At 47.7% G+C, this 17,561-nt stretch overlaps 1 protein-coding gene, 1 long non-coding RNA gene and 1 pseudogene across 5 annotated transcripts in view; 1 reads left to right on the top strand and 2 right to left on the bottom strand.

The window, feature by feature from the left end:
• The window catches only part of CLCN4 (chloride voltage-gated channel 4), a 55,215-nt gene extending 49,119 nt beyond the window's left edge, over window positions 1-6,096 (bottom strand). The window contains exons 1-2 of one of the 4 annotated variants that reach the window (XM_028522271.2): window positions 5,928-6,096; window positions 4,445-4,740 (exon numbers count right to left, since the gene is read on the bottom strand). The gene's annotated coding sequence lies outside the window, so the exon portion shown is untranslated. The remainder of the gene's footprint in view (window positions 1-4,444; window positions 4,741-5,927) is intronic. The other 3 variants (XM_028522272.2, XM_036016286.1, XM_036016287.1) reach the window with 3 other exon arrangements.
• Window positions 6,097-7,529: 1,433 nt separating this feature from the next.
• LOC118498371 lies at window positions 7,530-8,291 on the top strand. Its single transcript, XR_004900869.1, has 2 exons — window positions 7,530-7,639; window positions 7,857-8,291. It is a non-coding gene; the product is annotated as an uncharacterized LOC118498371 (long non-coding RNA).
• A 977-nt stretch (window positions 8,292-9,268) lies between these two features.
• On the bottom strand, window positions 9,269-11,626 carry LOC114505564 (annotated as a pseudogene).
• Between the last annotated feature and the right edge of the window lie 5,935 nt (window positions 11,627-17,561).

Genomic DNA, 17,561 nt, shown 5'->3' with positions numbered 1-17,561 from the left:
CGCAGGTTCAATTCCCAGTCAGGGTACATGCCTGGGTTGCAGGCCATGACCCCCAGCAACTGTACATTGATGTCTCTCTCTCTCTCTTTCACTCTCCCTTCCCTCTCTAAAAAAATAAATAAATAAAATCTTTTTTAAAAAAAACACTTCTTATCATGAACATTTTCAGGTGCACAGAACATCATCCAGAGGAGCCCAGTGAAGAGCCCTGACTGACCCAACAAGCGTTGCTATTGAGCCATATTTGCCTCATCTCATTCTGTCTCCATTTTCCAGAGTCATTTAAAAGTCAACTGTTGATCTACAGCAGCGGTCCTCCAAGTGGGATCTGAGGACACCTTGGGGGTCCCCAAGACCTTTTATGAGGTTCCATGCTGTCAAAATATTTTTTAAAGATTTTACTTATTTATTTTTAGAGAGGGAAAGGAGAGAAAGAGAGAGAGAGGGGGAGAGAGAGAGAGAGAGAGAGACATCAATGTGCGGTTGCTGGGGGTCATGGCCTGCAACCCAGGCATGTGCCCTGACTGGGAATCGAACCTGCAACACTTTGGTTCGCAGCCCACACTCAATCCACTGAGCTACGCCAGCCAGGGCAAAATATTTTTATAATAATCTTAAATTATGTACCCTTCCCATTTTCATTCTCTTATGAGTGCAGGGCAGAATTTTCCAGAGGCTACATGACACATAATATTGCAACAAGTCGAATGTAGAAGCGGGTATGAGCGTTCATCTAGCCAGCCATTCGTTAATGGTTTTTAAAATGTAAGAAGTGACTTATTCTATCATGACACTTCACCCCCGACTAGTACAATGTGCAACTCCAAAAAGGAAGGCTCTGCATACACACGGTGTATCTATCTACTGCTGTACAACAAAGTATCTCGAAATATGGTACAGAAACGAACATCTGACTGTTTCTCCCTCTGCCTACCATCCGGGAGGGGCTTAGCTAGGCGTCTAGCACACCATAAGATTATCACATCTCATAAAATTTCCAGTAGTGTCCTCGTATCAGCTAGTAGGCAGTTGCATAAACATAACCCAGCTGTCTCCAAATGCCTATAACAGATCTTTGTTCAGGCCAGAAGCCAATCAAGAGCTACCAATGATATCTGATGACTGTCAAGGACTGAATGTGTCTCCTCCAAATTGACATGTTGAATCCTCACACCCAATGGGATGGTGTTAGGAGGCGAGGCCTTTGAGAGGTGATCAGGTTATGAGGGCGGGGCCTTCATGAATGAGAATAGTGCCCTTCTTTTTTTTTTTAGATTTTTTAAAGATTTTATGTATTTATTTTTAGAGAGGGAAGGGAGCAAGAAAGAGAGAGAGAGAGAGAGAGAGAAACATCAATGTGTTGTTGCTGGGGGCTGTGGCCTGCAACCCAGGTATGTACCCTGACTGGGAATCGAACCTGCGATGCTTTGGTTCGAAGCCCGCGCTCAATCCACTGAGCTACACCAGCCAGGGCAGTAGTGCCCTTCTAAGAGGCCAGAGAGCTGGTTGGGTCTCTTCTCACCATGTGAAGACACAGTAAGAAGTCAGCCATCTGCAACCCAGTAGAGGGCTCTCACCAAAAACAGACCATGACCTAGCACCTTGATCTTGGACTTCCAGGCTCCAGAACTGTGAGAAATGAATGCTGATAGTAAGCCACCCAATCTCTGGAACCGTCCCATAACAGCAGAGCTGAGCAGGGCAGTTACTCAGTCTCATAAGTCTCATTGGATGAAGAATCTTCCCTTTTCATTTTTTTTGCCTGATATTGACTTGTTGCAAAGACAGGGCCCAATGGCTCACTGAAGGTGCCAAGCCCTCTAAGGCACACGGGGGTGCACGGGGCCACTCTGGGGTACGGCATACAGAGGAGCTGCCTGGACAGCCCGGAATGTGACCTGTACAGGCAATGGCCAGCAGAGGTTAAGGGGGCTGCTGGTGCTCACCCTTCTGCACATCTTCCACACTGAACATCAGCCCTCTCTGGGAGACCAAGTTTTATGGGGCCAGGAGAGTCCAAGAGACAGCGGACGGCAGGGGAATGGGCAGAAGGACACATTACAGTCCCGGGCCAGGGCGGGGGGGCAAGGACAACTATGCCCCTACCCACAAAGCCACTGTCATCACTGCTTCCTGCCTCTTGGGAATTTTCCAGCACGTAGACCCCCTTACGTCTATCCGATCCCTGCAGAAAGGCAAGGAAGCAGGACCAGCACACGCAGCTGGTCCCGTTTTATGGGGATGGCAACTGCTCTGCAGGGAAGGGCAGCAGCCAGAGCCACCCTGCCAAGTGGCAGAGCCAGACTTTAGCCGGAAGTCCCACACGCAAGCTTAAAGCATGTGACCCCCACTGCCCAGAGAGGGTATCCACGTCAAGGCTCGGGGGCAGTTTGCCTCGGTCTCCCCTCCCTGTGGTCAACACCCCACTGCCGCAGCCCACCATCGGCGCCAGCAGCGCGGGTCTTTTCGTTCCCTGCTTACAACGCCTCTGCTGGCACCACTCAGCCCACTTGTGCAGATAAAGAGGGGGACTCCACACCAGGTCCCACACCAGGCTCCAAGTGGCCCCACACAAGGACAACGTCCAGGCGTGCCGCACGCCGAGCCCAGCGGTGGCGGACACACACTGCCCTGCTGTCCGCAGGCTCCTCTTCCCCCGACCCCCTTCTGCTGAGGTGGCTTCCCAGCTACAGCGAGCACACAAATAAGCCGCCCCTCTTTGACAGAAGCTACTTCTGGACCCCACAGCATTTTTTAAAAAGCCTCCACATTGTATTTCCTCTACATACAACACGGTAGAAGGGAACCTGAACTCTGACCAAGGGCTCAGCAACGAACAAATCCCAGGAAAATGAATTCTAGACTACTGGGGCCAGAAAAACATGTAGAGACCTTCTAACTCATTGGTTCCCATTCGACCAGTGGAGCCCCCTGCCCACCCCCACCAGGAGGGCAGTGTCTGGAGACATTTTTCGTTGTCACAACGTGGAGAGAAGGGAAGGCGTGTTACTGGCATCTGGGGGGTGGAGACTAGCGACGCCGCTAAACATCTCACAGTGTGCGGGGCAGCCCCATGACGAAGAATGATCCAGCCTAACATGTCACTAGTGCTGAGGGGGAGAAACGCTGCTCTCAACTCCTGGGTTCCTTCCAATATGAGAAAACCGAGGCGCAAAGACACAAAGTGACTCATCCAGGGTTACACGGCCCCAAGCCAGAAGCGGAACCCGGGTCTCCACCACTTCCTTCTCCATTGTCTGTTCTGCTCGGGTTGGACTGGGGGACAAGCGAAGGTGGGGACCCAAAGGAAGTCAACCTGCGCCAAATGAAGAAGGCAGCAATAAGGAAATTATGGGTGTGCAACCACAGAGAGGAATGCCTTCTTCAATGGACAACGGCACTGCCTTGCGAGTCCCCCAACAGTGGCTGGTGGCTCCCACTATCAGCGATGTGAGTTCCAATAGAGTTCACTGCCGCTGCAGCTCCCAGGGGGCAGCCCGGTTTACAAGGAAGAATGCCACTTTCTCCTCCTACGTGTGCCCACATCTGTCCTCGCCTTGGGTGGGTTCTGAACCAAAGGAGGGCGTCTGCACACACGTCCGGACCTCTCAAGAGTCCGTAAAAATCCCACTGAACCGAAAAGTCACCTGACCCCCCTTCCATCTGCCGCTGAGTCATCGTCAGCCCCTCCTGTCAGCAAGCTCATTATTCTGCAAGGGGATTCACAACAACACTGGGAATTCTTGGGTTTTTGTGCTTGCCTCCACCCCCACCCTCTTCCAAAGACCATTTTGTTCTTAAGAGAGCTGATTCACTCTCTCTTTTTCCTCACATGTTCTCTTTAGGGGCTGCATTGTATTGGAGTCGATATTATTGGCTACTGTTATTTTTAAATCTACTTCAAACACCTGGAGGGGAGAAAATACATTTATGAGCTACCCCCTTTAAAGGCTGCAACCTTGCAAAATAATGCAAAAACGCTTCGGATTGCATGTCTAGCTCTTTAAACTGCTAATGAAGAAGTTTCCGTTGCATTCAAAGCAAAGCAGCTTTTGCTTGAAAGAAATCAGGCTCAATTCTGAGGACAAATCCCGGTCACAATTCGTAAATGGACCGTTATTTAAGAAGCACAATGACAGCTGGAAATAGCTGCTAGTTATCTTGACCAGGCCCTACTCTCTCCTTCGAAAGCCTGTATTAGTGATCATTCCAGATTTTTTCCCTCCTGAGCAAGAGACCAAGTCTTCCTGCCTGGCCCCTGCCCACTTTCCTGGGATGGGCATGCAAAAGACCCAAGTCACGCTGGCCTGCAACAGCCCCTCTCTCCCCCGCCCCCGAACCTGGTGCATGCAAAACTGGAGCAAGCAGAGACCCCGCTTTGCCTTCCTGGGGCGCTGCCGGGACGCAGGCCTGCGGGTGGGACTAGGAGACGCGCGCCCCTTACCTGCAGTGCCGCATGGCGTAGCCCGGCCACCCACCTGCACAGCATCCTAGCTAGAGCATCCTTTCTTCAACGCCAGGGCTGCGAGCGCGGTGACGTCACCGGAGGCGGGCCCCACGCCACCACGTGACAGCCTCGGGGGCCCGCGGGAGGTGGCGAGAAGTGGTGGGCAGGCTGGCTGGGCTATGGGGAGACCCTGAGTGTCTCTGGAGGTGAGGAGCCAGTGGCGGGGAAGCCAGCTCCAACCTCCCTTCTGGGCGCTGAGCTCGCTGCGCGCAGCTGGCTTGGCCTTCCCCCAGCTGTGGGAAACAAACGGCAAAGAGGGAGAAATCCAAATGATTACAGGCTCTGCGCACGTAATAGGATTTCAAGAGAGCTAGCCGTAAGGGGATTAGTAATAAAAGGAAATAATTTAATGTTTTGTTTTAAAAAGTCTTTATCAAATGCAGTGGAGAAATAAGTATATTTTCTGTAAGTGAAATTGACAGTGAAAACATAGAGCGCATGGACATACTTTACATAGAGGGCCAATGTTTTCAAATCGCATATGAAACAGGAGAGCAAACACTTGCATTTGAAGCATATTCATTATGGAATATTATACTAATTGCACTGATGAATCATGCTCTTAATTACTCCCAATAGCTACATTCCAGCATTAACCTGTATTTGCCAAAGAAAAAGGTGGTGACAACACATATTTATACTACTCCCTTGAACATCTGATTACTTCAAGTCAAGTCCTTATTGCATGAGCGTGGCCGTCCACATGTCTGTGTGTGTTTTCTTAAATCTTCTGGCAGAGACTTTTGATCTGTCTTGACATGACAGAGTTAATTCACAGTAGCTCATTATTTCACGTTTTCTAATTTTTATCCCGTTCTGCAGAAGTGAGTCATTGTCCTACTCTAGAAAATATGTACAATGTCAACATTCCTCGTGCACAATCAACAACAGCCGTGCCTAGAAAGCCTGAGACAATTCCAACTGTGGTCATTTTGTAAATTAGAAATGGCATATTTCAAACTCAAGCAGCGAACGTATCAGCCTCGCTCGCCAAACCACATAAACGTTTTTGAACTGTGAAGGGACAAAAGCAAGAACTGTTTTTATTTGTATTCCAGTTTCACAGAGACTCCGTTTACTTGCGCTTGCGCTGGAATCACCATTTTCACATTCCCTTCCTCGGGCCCCTGGAGGGGATGTGAAAATGGATTGTTTTACGAGCAGGGCCAGGCTTCCTTGCTATTTATTCCAGCAGCTTCCGTGTCCTTCTATATTTAACCCCAGGCCTTTGACTGCCATTCCCTCCAGATGAACACAATTTCTGTTCAGAATGCCAGGCTCTAATTTGGGGGTAAATATGACCCTCTCTCTCAGCCACCGATTATTTTCAACACCAGATTTTAAAAATCCACCAAGTGGCCGTGAGGTTTTCTAGGTCACTCTGCTCGAGTTTTGTTCCTTTGCGTGATAAGCAACTTACCTTCTGCTTTCAGATGCCTGAGAGATAGAGTTAAAATGTTACCGAAATCCCCTCTCCTGTGGGTTCAGGGTCTGATGGAGATAGAAATTGACAGGCTCGCTCTCCTGCCAGAGGTGACAGGCGATTTCAGCCTCACACAGCCAGGCCTTCCCACCCCACCCCCCAGCCAGCCGGGGAGTGTCACGTGCTCCGCCCAGCCACTCAGCCCTGCCCAGCCAGCTCTGTCACCTCTTGTCTCTGGAGGCCGCTCGGGCCAACTTCCTTCGCCTACACTGGGGCATTCTTGCCCGGAGAGAACCCAGCGTCCCCAGCACAGGAAGCGCTGCGGGGCTGTGCAGACCACTGCAACACAGTCCCCAGAATCAGTGTGGGGCGGGGGTCCTATAAAATGCCCTCCTGCGGTCTGAGGTGATTTGCTGTGTGTTCCGGATTGGTGGAAATGTCGAAAGCAGAGCCACCTTCCTCCTCCGAGGGTGGCTTTTTTGCCCATTGCTTAGTTTCACCTTCCGTTTTCAAGGGGACTGACCGCTCAAGTGTCAAAGGCATTACAGCAAATAGGCAATTCAGAAAAGGCCGGAAAACCGTGCAATTTTCATCAGAATGCGATAACTCTTGCAACATCCTCCATGCCCACCGTGAAATGTGTCATTTTGGCAAAGGTTTTTTTAATTTAAAAAAAAAAAGATACCACCCATGAGAATGTAAATTGAACAATCTTCCTTGTGGGATGTTTAGCATTTTTTACCAAGAGCCTTCCAAGTCTGCATGTTTGAAAAATACTGTGGTCCCCGTGACTGTGGAATTTTGACGTAGGGGGGAAAAGGAAGGGAGTACAAACAACCACTTTGGGAAAGTTTGCTGTAGTATTTGTTAGTTATGATCTCAAAGCACTGAAAGCAAGTTAAATCTCCAAAAACAGAGGATGGGTTAAATTAAAAAGACATCTGTTCAGTGGAAGACTCAAAATTAACACGGAAGTAGATACTTTCTGACATGGAAATCCCTTCACAATTTATTAAATGAAAAAAAAAGCAAACTCTAAAGTATTGTGTGTTGATTGACCTTTCTAGTGTACTAGGTGTGATATATTTCTATCTGCCCAAGGACTGTAATACATGAACGTGGAAAACAATTAGGAAGTGAATTCATGAAAGCATCAAGCGTGGTATTTCACTGGTTACTGGGATGAGGGGTGTTTTGCGTGTTTCTTCTTTTTAGTTCAGCTACATTTTCTCATTTTTCTGGATTAACGTGTGTTGCTTTTGTAAGAAGAAACAGTTACTGTTGCTTGTTTTCTTAAAAGCACTATAGTAGACATGCGATCATGGAATAAACACTTTGGGGTACTATTTAATGCAGATTTTAATGGAAGAATCTCAGATCTTAACCACAGAGCCCCCAGAAAACAATTCCTAGTCTTCCTAGATTGGTCTGCTCATAAAAATCTTTCTTTAAAAAAAAAAAAGCTATGTTCTTTTACTGGAGCAAGATTCCTGACCAGTATGCAGTGATACATTTACTAAACAGAGACCTGTGCAGAAATGACATACTATCCATCTAGATAGGTTTTCATGACACTTTGCCTATTGATGGAATAGTTTCATACATCAAATAGTTTTTAATTTGACCAGGCTGCCCATTAATTTAGCTCTGAAAAAGTAAAGTGGCATTTCATTTTAAGCTGCTATATTTTACAGCATTGAAAAGCATAGGTAGCTCTGGCTGGTGTGGCTCAGTGGATTGAGTGCTGGCCTGTGAACCAAAGAGTGGCCAGTTCGATTCGCAGTCAGGGCACGTGCCTGGGTTGCAGGCCAGGTCCCCAGTAGGGCACACTCAAGAGGCAACCACACGTTGATGTTTCTCTCCCTCTCTTTCTCCCTCCCTTCTCCTCTAAAAATAAATAAACAAAATCTTTTTTAAAAAGCATAGGTATTAGGTAGCTTCTCAAAATGTTGCTCTGTGGAACAATGGCATTTAGCAGACAGAGCAGAGTCCACCATCTTGCCCAGACTCACATAGATGGGTCTCGTTTAAGAATGCTATGCTCATTCTCAATAGCTGGCACTTAGAGACAAAAGTACTCCTGACCTGAGTTTCTTAACCACCAGTTCGGACTTCTCACTGAAAACCCATCTTCTCGGCCACATTTTACAGAGCCAATGAGACACGCCAGCAATAGCCCTGTGTGTAACTGAGCTTAGAGCAGCAGGTCTGTGTGATGGTGGTGGCAGGCGCTATTATCATATATATACATCCCAGGTATATATACATCCACCTTTTTAAAATAGCAACTTGAAATACACAATGAAGAGTACAATATACTCAGAACTGAGTTTTAAGCAATCTGGTATCCTGAATGATTTAGAGATTTCAGAAACTGATAGCAAATTCTACATGTAATATTTTCCAGCTATGCAGACCTTAATGCATTGATTCAAATCCCTTTACTCCATGAACACAGCCCTGGGGTCAGCCTGCAAAGACCGGGGATTGAACCTGCAACCCTTTGGTTTGCAGGACGATGCCCAACCAACTGAGCCATGCCAGTCAGGGGTAAGTTGACAAAGTGTGACAATGTGTTTTGCAGTTCCAACTCGAAAAGTCCTATGTGTTCTGAGAGGGAAGCATACCATCCTTTGTGTACACATTCAGTTTTATTGTAACAAAGCAACTTGTACACTTTTAACATTTAAAACTGAGCATTGCCCTTCCAGTGAAACAGAAATTTTAAAATGAACAGGCCCAAAATTACAATAGAGAAATGTCAAGCCTGAATGAGATTGCACAGGTTGTGCTGACCCTCCCACTGAGTGGCAGGGCTCAAGTCCCCATTCGGAAAGAATTGTATTTGAAAAGCATCATCTTCAATCGCAAGGATGTCCACTAAACATCACACTTAAACGTGCCAAAGGGGAAGCTGGCCTATAACCCCTTTTCTTTTTGAGTTCCTTTTTTTTAAACAAGAGAAAGTAGACAGATACGTGTTGGCAAATGCTCACTGTCCATATTCACATAGAGACACAGTGTAATCCCTGAGTCCAATATACAGAGAAAGGAGGGGGAAAAAGCTGGAATTCTATTCGCTGCTACACAGGTGCCTAGCACCCTCCAGCTTCCAGCAGAGCTAAGGGAGCGGAAGGTTTTTCTTTTTTCCCAGTGTGTTGATTCCGTAATGTTTCTGTTGAGACAGGAAGGGACAAAAATGAATTTGGAACAGAAAGGGGCAGAGGTTTCCCCCGCTGTATTCTGCTGAACGTACAGCGCCCCCAAATGAGGTGAGAACCATGGTGTGAAGGACAGAAAGGAGACCTCAAACGTGGGGAGACCGAGCACAAGAGAAAAAACAAAAACCAAAAAAAAAAAAAAGGACTGTGACTTGCTCCCAGGGACTGGAGAAAGTTAAAAACAAAGGTTGGAATCCATCAGTGTTCCCTCAGGCACCTTCTCCTTCATCTTCCTCTCCTTCATCTTCCTCTTCATCACCATCGTCTTCTCCTCCCCCTTCTTTATCATCCATGTCAGGGACCAAGCAGTACTGTAGTGGGTTTGGCCACATGTCAGCGTTGCTGGCTTCTCCTGATTCATCTGCACCTGCATCAGAATGGTCGGTAAAGCGGGTGAAGACGTTGTCCGGTTCCTCACGCTGCCTGCCTTCGCTCTGCGTCCCACTCGAACGTTTTGTCATATCCTTCCGAGATTGCCGCTTAATGTCAGTGGACTTTGAAAATGAATCACCAGCCCTGGCTGGCGTAGCTCAATGGATTGAGCGCGGGCTGCAAACCAAAGTGTCGCAGGTTCGATTCCCAGTCAGGGCACATGCCTGGGTTGCAGGCCATGACCCCCAGTAACCACACATTGATGTTTGTCTCTCTCTCTCTCTCTCTCTCTCTCTCTCCCTCCCTTCCCTCTCTAAGAATAAATAAATAAAATCTTAAAAAAAAAGAAAATGAATCACCACTCTCATCTCATTCAGATAAAATTCTCTGGAGAGAATTTTGGTTTTCATATAGGGATTTTCATGAAAATATTCATCTATTCTATAACCTGATGTACTATCTTCAAGTTCCATCACGTGAACTCTTGGCCAGTAATGCAGCGCCTCTTCATCCCCTTTCCCCAGCAGTGCAGACACTTGTGCGTGGTTGACACGTGTTGTTACCCAGAAACTGGGGATTTTGGTGATCAGTTCTGACCTCTTCTGGACAAAAAAAAAAAAAAAGGTTGGCAGAGTTTGTTATATCCCATTCTACTTCCAAAATCTCCTCCCTGGATTGTTCATTAAATCCATTTTATTTGTTGCGTTTTGTCCATATGTTCAGTAGCTCCTTGCTGTCCCTTTTCTCCCTTCAGTGTTGAGAGGCTGCAGTGTGCTCTGGCTTGGGGACAGGAGGCAGTCCCTTCTTTGATCTAGGTGGGAGCAAAGATTGGCATGTGGGGGCCCTGCCGGGAGGCATGTCTGGGGGTGAGACCACAGGGAAGTCACACGTCTGGAAGAAGCTCGGAGAACTGCTGCTCGGAAACATCAGCAGGAAGGAAAAGGCAGGCCAGGAGCTGGTGTTAACGTTCAGTCGTGTGGGGGACCAGGCGCCAGTTCTCTCCCACTTAAATCCACTCCTTACTCTGCCCTGTGGACAGAGAGTTCATGGTCACCATCCTGCGTGAGCATATTCTTTAAATACTTAAGTCATAACATTTGAGCTTTCATTTCTCCACACGGGCACCTTCTTTTTTTTCCCTCTCTCAGATATCTGCTTTTCATCCCTTTGAATCTTTTTCCTCTTGTTTATCCACTGCTGGGACATTTGGCAATGTATGGGGATATTTCTGGCAGCCACAACAGGATGGGGGCGCTGCTAGCAGTCAGCGGGTGGTAGGCAAGGGTGCTGCTGGGCAGCCCACAGTGCCCAGGACGGCCCCTCAGCGGAGAATGTTCCAGGCCAGGGTAGCAGTAGTGCTGAGGTGGGGAAACGCTGCTGTAGAATGACGTAAAGGTGATACTGCTGGCATGTGGGATATGACCACCTGTCTATTCACATACTGTTTCCCCATCGATGCACAGGACACTGCCAAGGGTGGTTAATCTGGGGCCAAGAATCCAGTGGCTGCGGCATAGAGGTAGAAGGGAAGTTGTCGTAGACATGGGAACATATTCCATAGTAAAAACCAGTGTTCAAGCGCCCTTACGTTCATGCCACCAATATCACTGGATTCTCGCAGCAGCCTGACAAGGAGCGGGGTGGGGGGCGGGGGGCGAGCATGCTGTGGCCTGTTTGGAAGTCAGCCCTGACCTGACAGTAGTCGCCTGCTCCACTGCTTGGGGAATGCTGTGCTCAGGCAGAGTCCTCCACCAGGTGCCTGAGCTGGTCACGCTGGCAGCCCCCCAGCTCCCTGGGGCCCTCCGCAGCATTTGCCAGGTTACATCCAAGTCGTTCCCTCCCATGCACACCAAGGCTTCTGCAGGAGCGGGGAGCTGAGCTTACCTGTCTTTGAATGCACCGGGATCAGCACTGTCTCTGAAATGCAATGTCACATCAGAACCAAAATTGTCTCCAGATGTCCTCGGCCAAAATGATCACCTTTTACCCGACACCCATCTTGAAGGAGGACATGACCGGATTACAGCATTCATGTCTGGTCTGTTCTGCCAGGCCTCTGCCAGCTTCTGTTTTCCCTTGTGCGAAGTGGGGAGCTGTGGCCATCGTCGCAGTAATACTCTGCAGCACAGAAAGAATAGGCAATGCTCCGCAGAGCTGCAGCAGAGCCTGAGACACGAGGCAGGTGTACACCCCTGCACGTGCTTAGCAAAACATCCTCCCAGATTTTGAGCCAAGTGGGTAAAGTGAATAAAGGCTCTACAAACACACATACGGTACTGTATGCAAAGCCCCATGTGGACCGTATTTACACTCCATCGTCAACCACAGAAACTCAGTCCGCGGGGACCTACAGGATGTGCAACCCCTGGCTGGCTAGGAATCACTTGTTTCCCTTGCCCAGTAGTGCGGAGTTGTCAAACCAGAACGGCCTGTTGTTATTTTAAAATGTGACATTTTGCTCACTATAAGTTTTTCCACCAAATTTGGTTTTTATAAATATTACCTTTATTAGTCATTTTTTTCTTTTGGTGCCCACATACATTTTGCAGCCAAGGCGAGCGCCTTCCTTGCCTCCTCTGAAATGCCCGACTGAGTGTCTGGTCAGTCATTCTGTAAATGGTGGGTCTTCTAAAGCCTGGAGGTGAGGACCTCTTTCTTCTGGCCTTACGTCCTGAGCTCCTGCGTATCTAGGCATGCTCTCCAAGTGAATACATGAGTGAGCCCACACCTAGCTTGCTGCTATCCACATGGTCAATGCCATCTAGGACTTGAGATCTAAGTGCATGACACGGGCTACTAGAATATACAATCTAGCCTCCCCCGTGCATTCTGAGCTGTGGTCATAGACCATGGTGGCCATCTGAAAGCTGCAAATGTGACCATCTTATCCTGATGTCTATCCAAAGGGATGGCCTTGGGTGAGGTGACAAACAGCAGCTTTGAAAGCCCTCTGCATTTTTTAAAGATTTTATTTATTTATTTTTAGAGAGGGAAGGGAGGGAGGGAGAGAGAGGGAGAGAGAGAAACATCCATGTGCGGTGGTTGGGGGTCATGGCCTGCAACCCAGGCATGTACCCTGACTGGGAATCGAACCTGTGACGCTTTGGTTTGCAGCCCGCGCTCAATCCCCTGAGCTACACCAGCCAGGGCTGAAAGCCCTCTGCATTTTTGCCGTGGAACTGTTGTCGTGGGTGCTGTCCCTTCTAGGAAGCCTGGGGAGACAACCTGGATAGCACTAAGGGCCAAGAGAACCATGCTTCCCCGAAGGAGCCCCTCCACCATTTTCCTCTCCAACAGTAAGCACTGTGTCATTGGCAGCACCTCCTTTTTCTCCTTGGGTGCCAGGAAACTCAGGTTGTCCTAAGGCAATTTAGTATACCTGTCTCCACACATTGGGTGTGCTGGTCCAGGTTCAATAACCCGGCTCTCCAAGGGTAGGGAGTGGGGGAACCCTGGTTTGTAGCGTTTGAAGAATCCCATGGTGTAAATTCGCCCACCACGGCTGGCTTCAGGCCGCTGGGTGTGAAGTTGGAAGGTGATACAGCCTCTCCCTCGGACCGAGGCGATGGAAGTAAGCTGAGTGATTGCACCTGGACAAGGGGCACCTTCTTCCCACCCTGGTCTTTGAGAAAAGCTGATACTTGTCCAGGTGCTTTGGATCGGAAAGAAGAGTTTCGTCGAGTTGCTCTGCTTCTGTGTGGTAGCACAAGTTTCTACTCACATTTAAATTCATTCCAAGGAATCAAATCTAAAATCCAGTCCCTTGGTCACATTAGCCACCCATCCAGCACTCGATAGCCACATGTGGCTAGCAGCCACCGATAGTTCAGACCAGATACACCACAGTCCTGTCCTCACAGATAGTTTTATTGGATGGTGTTGTAAAGCACTTATTTTCCATGCATTCCCAATTTATTAAATAAAACAGCTTGTGTTTATGACCGAGGCGATTCTGCCTGTAATTGCAGGAAAGGAAGAGCCATCTGGCCGGGGTGTCTGCTGGCGGCAAAGGTAGATCCCAGAAGGCTGCATGCCCCTGGCCACAGGGCCCAGGCAAGATGCTTCCAATGCCACAGAATGTGAGACGGTAGCATCCGACCTTCTGTTGCAAAGCAACCATGGAGACGCCTGATAAGAGTGCACACATATCGGGATAAAGGAGCACGTCCTTGAGAAATGAGCGCTTCTGTGCACAGCTGAATAATGACGACTCCCCCGCCTCCAAGAGGTTCCTAGCTCCATTCCCGGGACCTGCACGTCTGTTACCTCACGGCACAAAAGAGACTCTGCCGCTGTGATTAGGCTGTAGCTCCCGAGATGGAGAAGGGACCCCAGGTGACGTCATCACAAGGGCCCTTACAGGAGGGAGGCGGGAAGGGCAGACGCAGAGAAGGAGGGGTGACCACGGAAGCAGAGGTCGCAGACACAGATATTTGAAGGTGCACCACTGCTGGCCTCAGAGGAGGAAGGAGGGGCGTTAAGCCAATAAACACAAGCGGCCTCTAGAAGCTGGAAAAGGCTGGGGAGCGGATTGTCCCCCGGATCCTCCAGAAGGAATGCAGCCCTGCCGACACCATTGTTTCAGCCCAGCGAGACCCCCTAGACACTTCTGAACCCCAGAAATATAAGGGAATAAGTCTGTGCTGCTTTAGGCCACTACGGCTGTGGTCACCCACTGTGGCCACGACAGTCCCCTAGTGGAGCTCTGACTCACTGACTCGCTGACTCGTGTGCAAGGCTCGAGGGCTAGCCGTGCTTTGTGGTGACCCGCTGCCCTGTGCTCAGAGCTTACCACCCATCGATGGTGGGCAGGCTCTGATGAGGGCAGTGCGGGCCTTTCCAAGTGCAAACGGCCAGTGATGTGAGGAGAAATACAAACACCGTCACGCACAGTCAATGCGCCCTGGGCAGCTCTAGTAGACAAGACCTGAGTAAAGGGACAGCAAACCCAGACTTGATCGGCAAGCAGTGAAGTGGAGCTGCGTGCATGTACGTATGTGCCATGGGGCTGAAGGGCGTCCCTCCAAATTCATGTGCACAGCAAGCTCAGAATATGACCTTATCTAAGAATCTTCAAGGTGAAATGTATGGGGCCCGGAAGTGCAAGGACTGGTGTCTTCGTAAGAGAAAGGGGCCCTGGCTAGTGTGGCTCAGTGGATTGAGCATGGGTTGCAAACCAAAGCGTCGCCAGTTCGATTCCCAGTCAGGGCACATGCCTGGGTTGCAGGCCAGGTCCCCAGTGGGGTCCATATGAGAGGTAACCACACACTGATGTTTCTTTCCCTCTCTCTTCCCCTCTCTCTAAATAAATAAATGAAAGCTTGGAGCCCCCAGAAGCTTCCAGAAGCTGCAAGAGGTCAGGAAGTACCCTCTTAGAAACTCTGTGGAGGTGGGGGGTGCAGTCCTGCCAATGCCTTGAGCTCAGCCCCCTGACCTCCAGAATGACAAAGAAGAAAATTTCTGTTGTTTTAAGCCACCTGGCTTCTGATAATTTATTATGGCAATCCCAGGAAACTAACATGAAGGGGGACCCAAACATCAAGGAAACAAAGAAAAGTGGCTTGGGGCGAGATCGGGTGAACAGGGAGGGTGGGGCACAGGGGCCAAGTCATTTTTGGTCAAAAACTACTGAACACTCAGTGCAGTGTGGGCAGGTGTGCTCCTAAATCACCCATCATGAAATGGGCAAATGCGTTGAGAGTCTTCAAAAAATTCACTGAAGCCAAATGCAGCCTCTCACAACAACGCCAGCTGGTGCACTGATGCAGATGGGTTCCTACAACACTCACCTAGCACGGGAAGCCTGGACTGCAAGGGGCCCGCCCTCCAGAAGATCATTTTGTTTTTTCTTGGGTCCCCCCATATGTATGTATGTATGTATGTATGTATACATATGTATGTATCAATCAACCAATTTCTGAACCTAATCCGGCACAATGTGCCTGCTTTTCATAGACCAGTCACAAAAACTGACTAGATCATTGGCCACAAAGAAAACCTCAGTAGATTCCAATGGAGAAAAAAAAAACACCACAAGCAGGATATTCTATTTTGAAATGAAAGTAGACATTCATAACAAAAATTTGTAAAGACCTTTAAATCTGGAAAAAATGCTAAAGGCATGTTAATAAATACTTCTTGGATCAAAGGGGAAATACAAAGTGAGATTATAGAATGTCTTAGGAATAATGATCATGAAAATTCAACATATTAGTGGACAGAGAAAAGCTTATAGCATGGGCCCCCAATCTCCATCCTTCTGGTCCAGTCTGCAGACACGGCTTGCATTACTTCCTGACTTCCACCCCTGTTTTCCCACTTGCCCCCTCACACTCCCGTGGAAAAATTTCCTTCCATGAAACTGGTCCCTGGTGCCAAGAAGGTTAGGGACCACTGAGTTATAGTGCTAAATTGGTTTAAAATAAAGATAAATACACCCAACTCACCCAACTACAAAAAGACAATTAAGACACACACACACACCAGAAAAGAAGAATTAATGAGCATAAAACAGTATTTCGTGAGTTATAAAACAAATTACAGGAGAGCTCACAAAACTAAAAGCTGGTTCTCTTTAAAAAGGAAAATTTTTGCCCTGGCTGGCATAGCTCAGTGAATTGAGCATGGGCTGTGAACCAAAGTGTCGCAGGTTCGATTCCCTGTCAGGGTACATGCCTGGGTTGCAGGCCACAGCCCCCAGCAACCGCACATTGATGTTTCTCTCTCTCCCTCCCATTCCCTCTCTAAAAACCAATAAATAAAATCTTTTTTAAAAATCTTAAAAAAAAGGAAAAAATTTTAAATTAACCTAGTAACTAACCCCATCGAGGAAAAACAAAGGAAAAACACAAGTACAAAAAGCTGGAAATGATGATGGGAAAAGACCCATCAAAATGAAGGAAATTACAAAACACTCCTCTGTACAGCTCTCTACAAACAACTTGGGAAACATAGATAAAACGAGGCATTTTTAAGAAGAAGAGAATGGACCAAAATTGGCCTCAAGAGATAAGTATAAAAAGCTCCATTTCCATAGAGGAAATAGAGAAAATTGTGTAAGGAGCCCCATGTGCACAAAGCATGGAGCGCACCCAGGTGTTTCCACAGCAGAATTCGCCCAAACTTCTCTTCTCTGAGCCAAGAAAAAGAAGAAAAATGGGCACATGGGTTTTGTGGAGTATAACATGAATCACCCTGGCCGATAATGCACTGAAAATAATACAGAGTATGAATGCAAAGATCATAAATGAATCACTAGCAAAGCAACTCCAAACACATTCCTATCTGTGTATCATGACCAAAGTTTATTTAACAAAAGCAAGGATTGTTCTCCATTAGGAAGTCCACTGATATAATCAATCATGTTTTTAGAGTTACGGAGGAAGATCATATGAGCATCTTATAGCAATAGAGAAAAGGAATTTGAAAACATCCAACATCCATTCATGTTAAAACCACATCACATGGATAAAAACACAAAATTACATAGACCAAAACCTGTCAAGAAATATCCAAAATAGATGACTAAAACTGTAAAGCATTCCTGACAGGTGCAAAATGAGTCTTCAACAAATGGAAATACATCGGTTAAAAGAATTCAACATCATAGGATGTTCGTTCTCCCTAATTTGTACATTTAATGCAATTCCAGTATCAGTGTCATCATTTCCCCTCTGGAGCTAGATAAGTTGATTATGAAATCCCTCTCAAGGAATGAATAAGCAAGGATCACCAAGAAAACCCTGAAAAAGAAGAAAGAAAGGAGGGCCAGCCTTAACAGGTATTAAAACGTACCTGTAAACACCTCTACTTAAAGTAGCATCACTCAAAGAAAAGCACGCAGACATCTCATTGCTGAGCTCTGCACATGGCAAAGTCTCACTAGTGTGATAACATTATACTGGTGACATTGTGGGGAAACTGTCCCATGCACTGCTGGTGAGAATGCAAAGTGATCCACCCTTAGGAGGGAAAGGTGGCGATACCAACTGAGTGCCACATGCATTTCCCCTCTGACCATGGGACCCCACAACAAGGC

This window comes from Phyllostomus discolor, chromosome X (assembly GCF_004126475.2).
Source record: "Phyllostomus discolor isolate MPI-MPIP mPhyDis1 chromosome X, mPhyDis1.pri.v3, whole genome shotgun sequence".
NCBI lineage: Eukaryota > Metazoa > Chordata > Mammalia > Chiroptera > Phyllostomidae > Phyllostomus > Phyllostomus discolor.
Note: the sequence above shows the minus strand (reverse complement) of the source record. Positions and strands in the feature narration are given on the sequence as shown.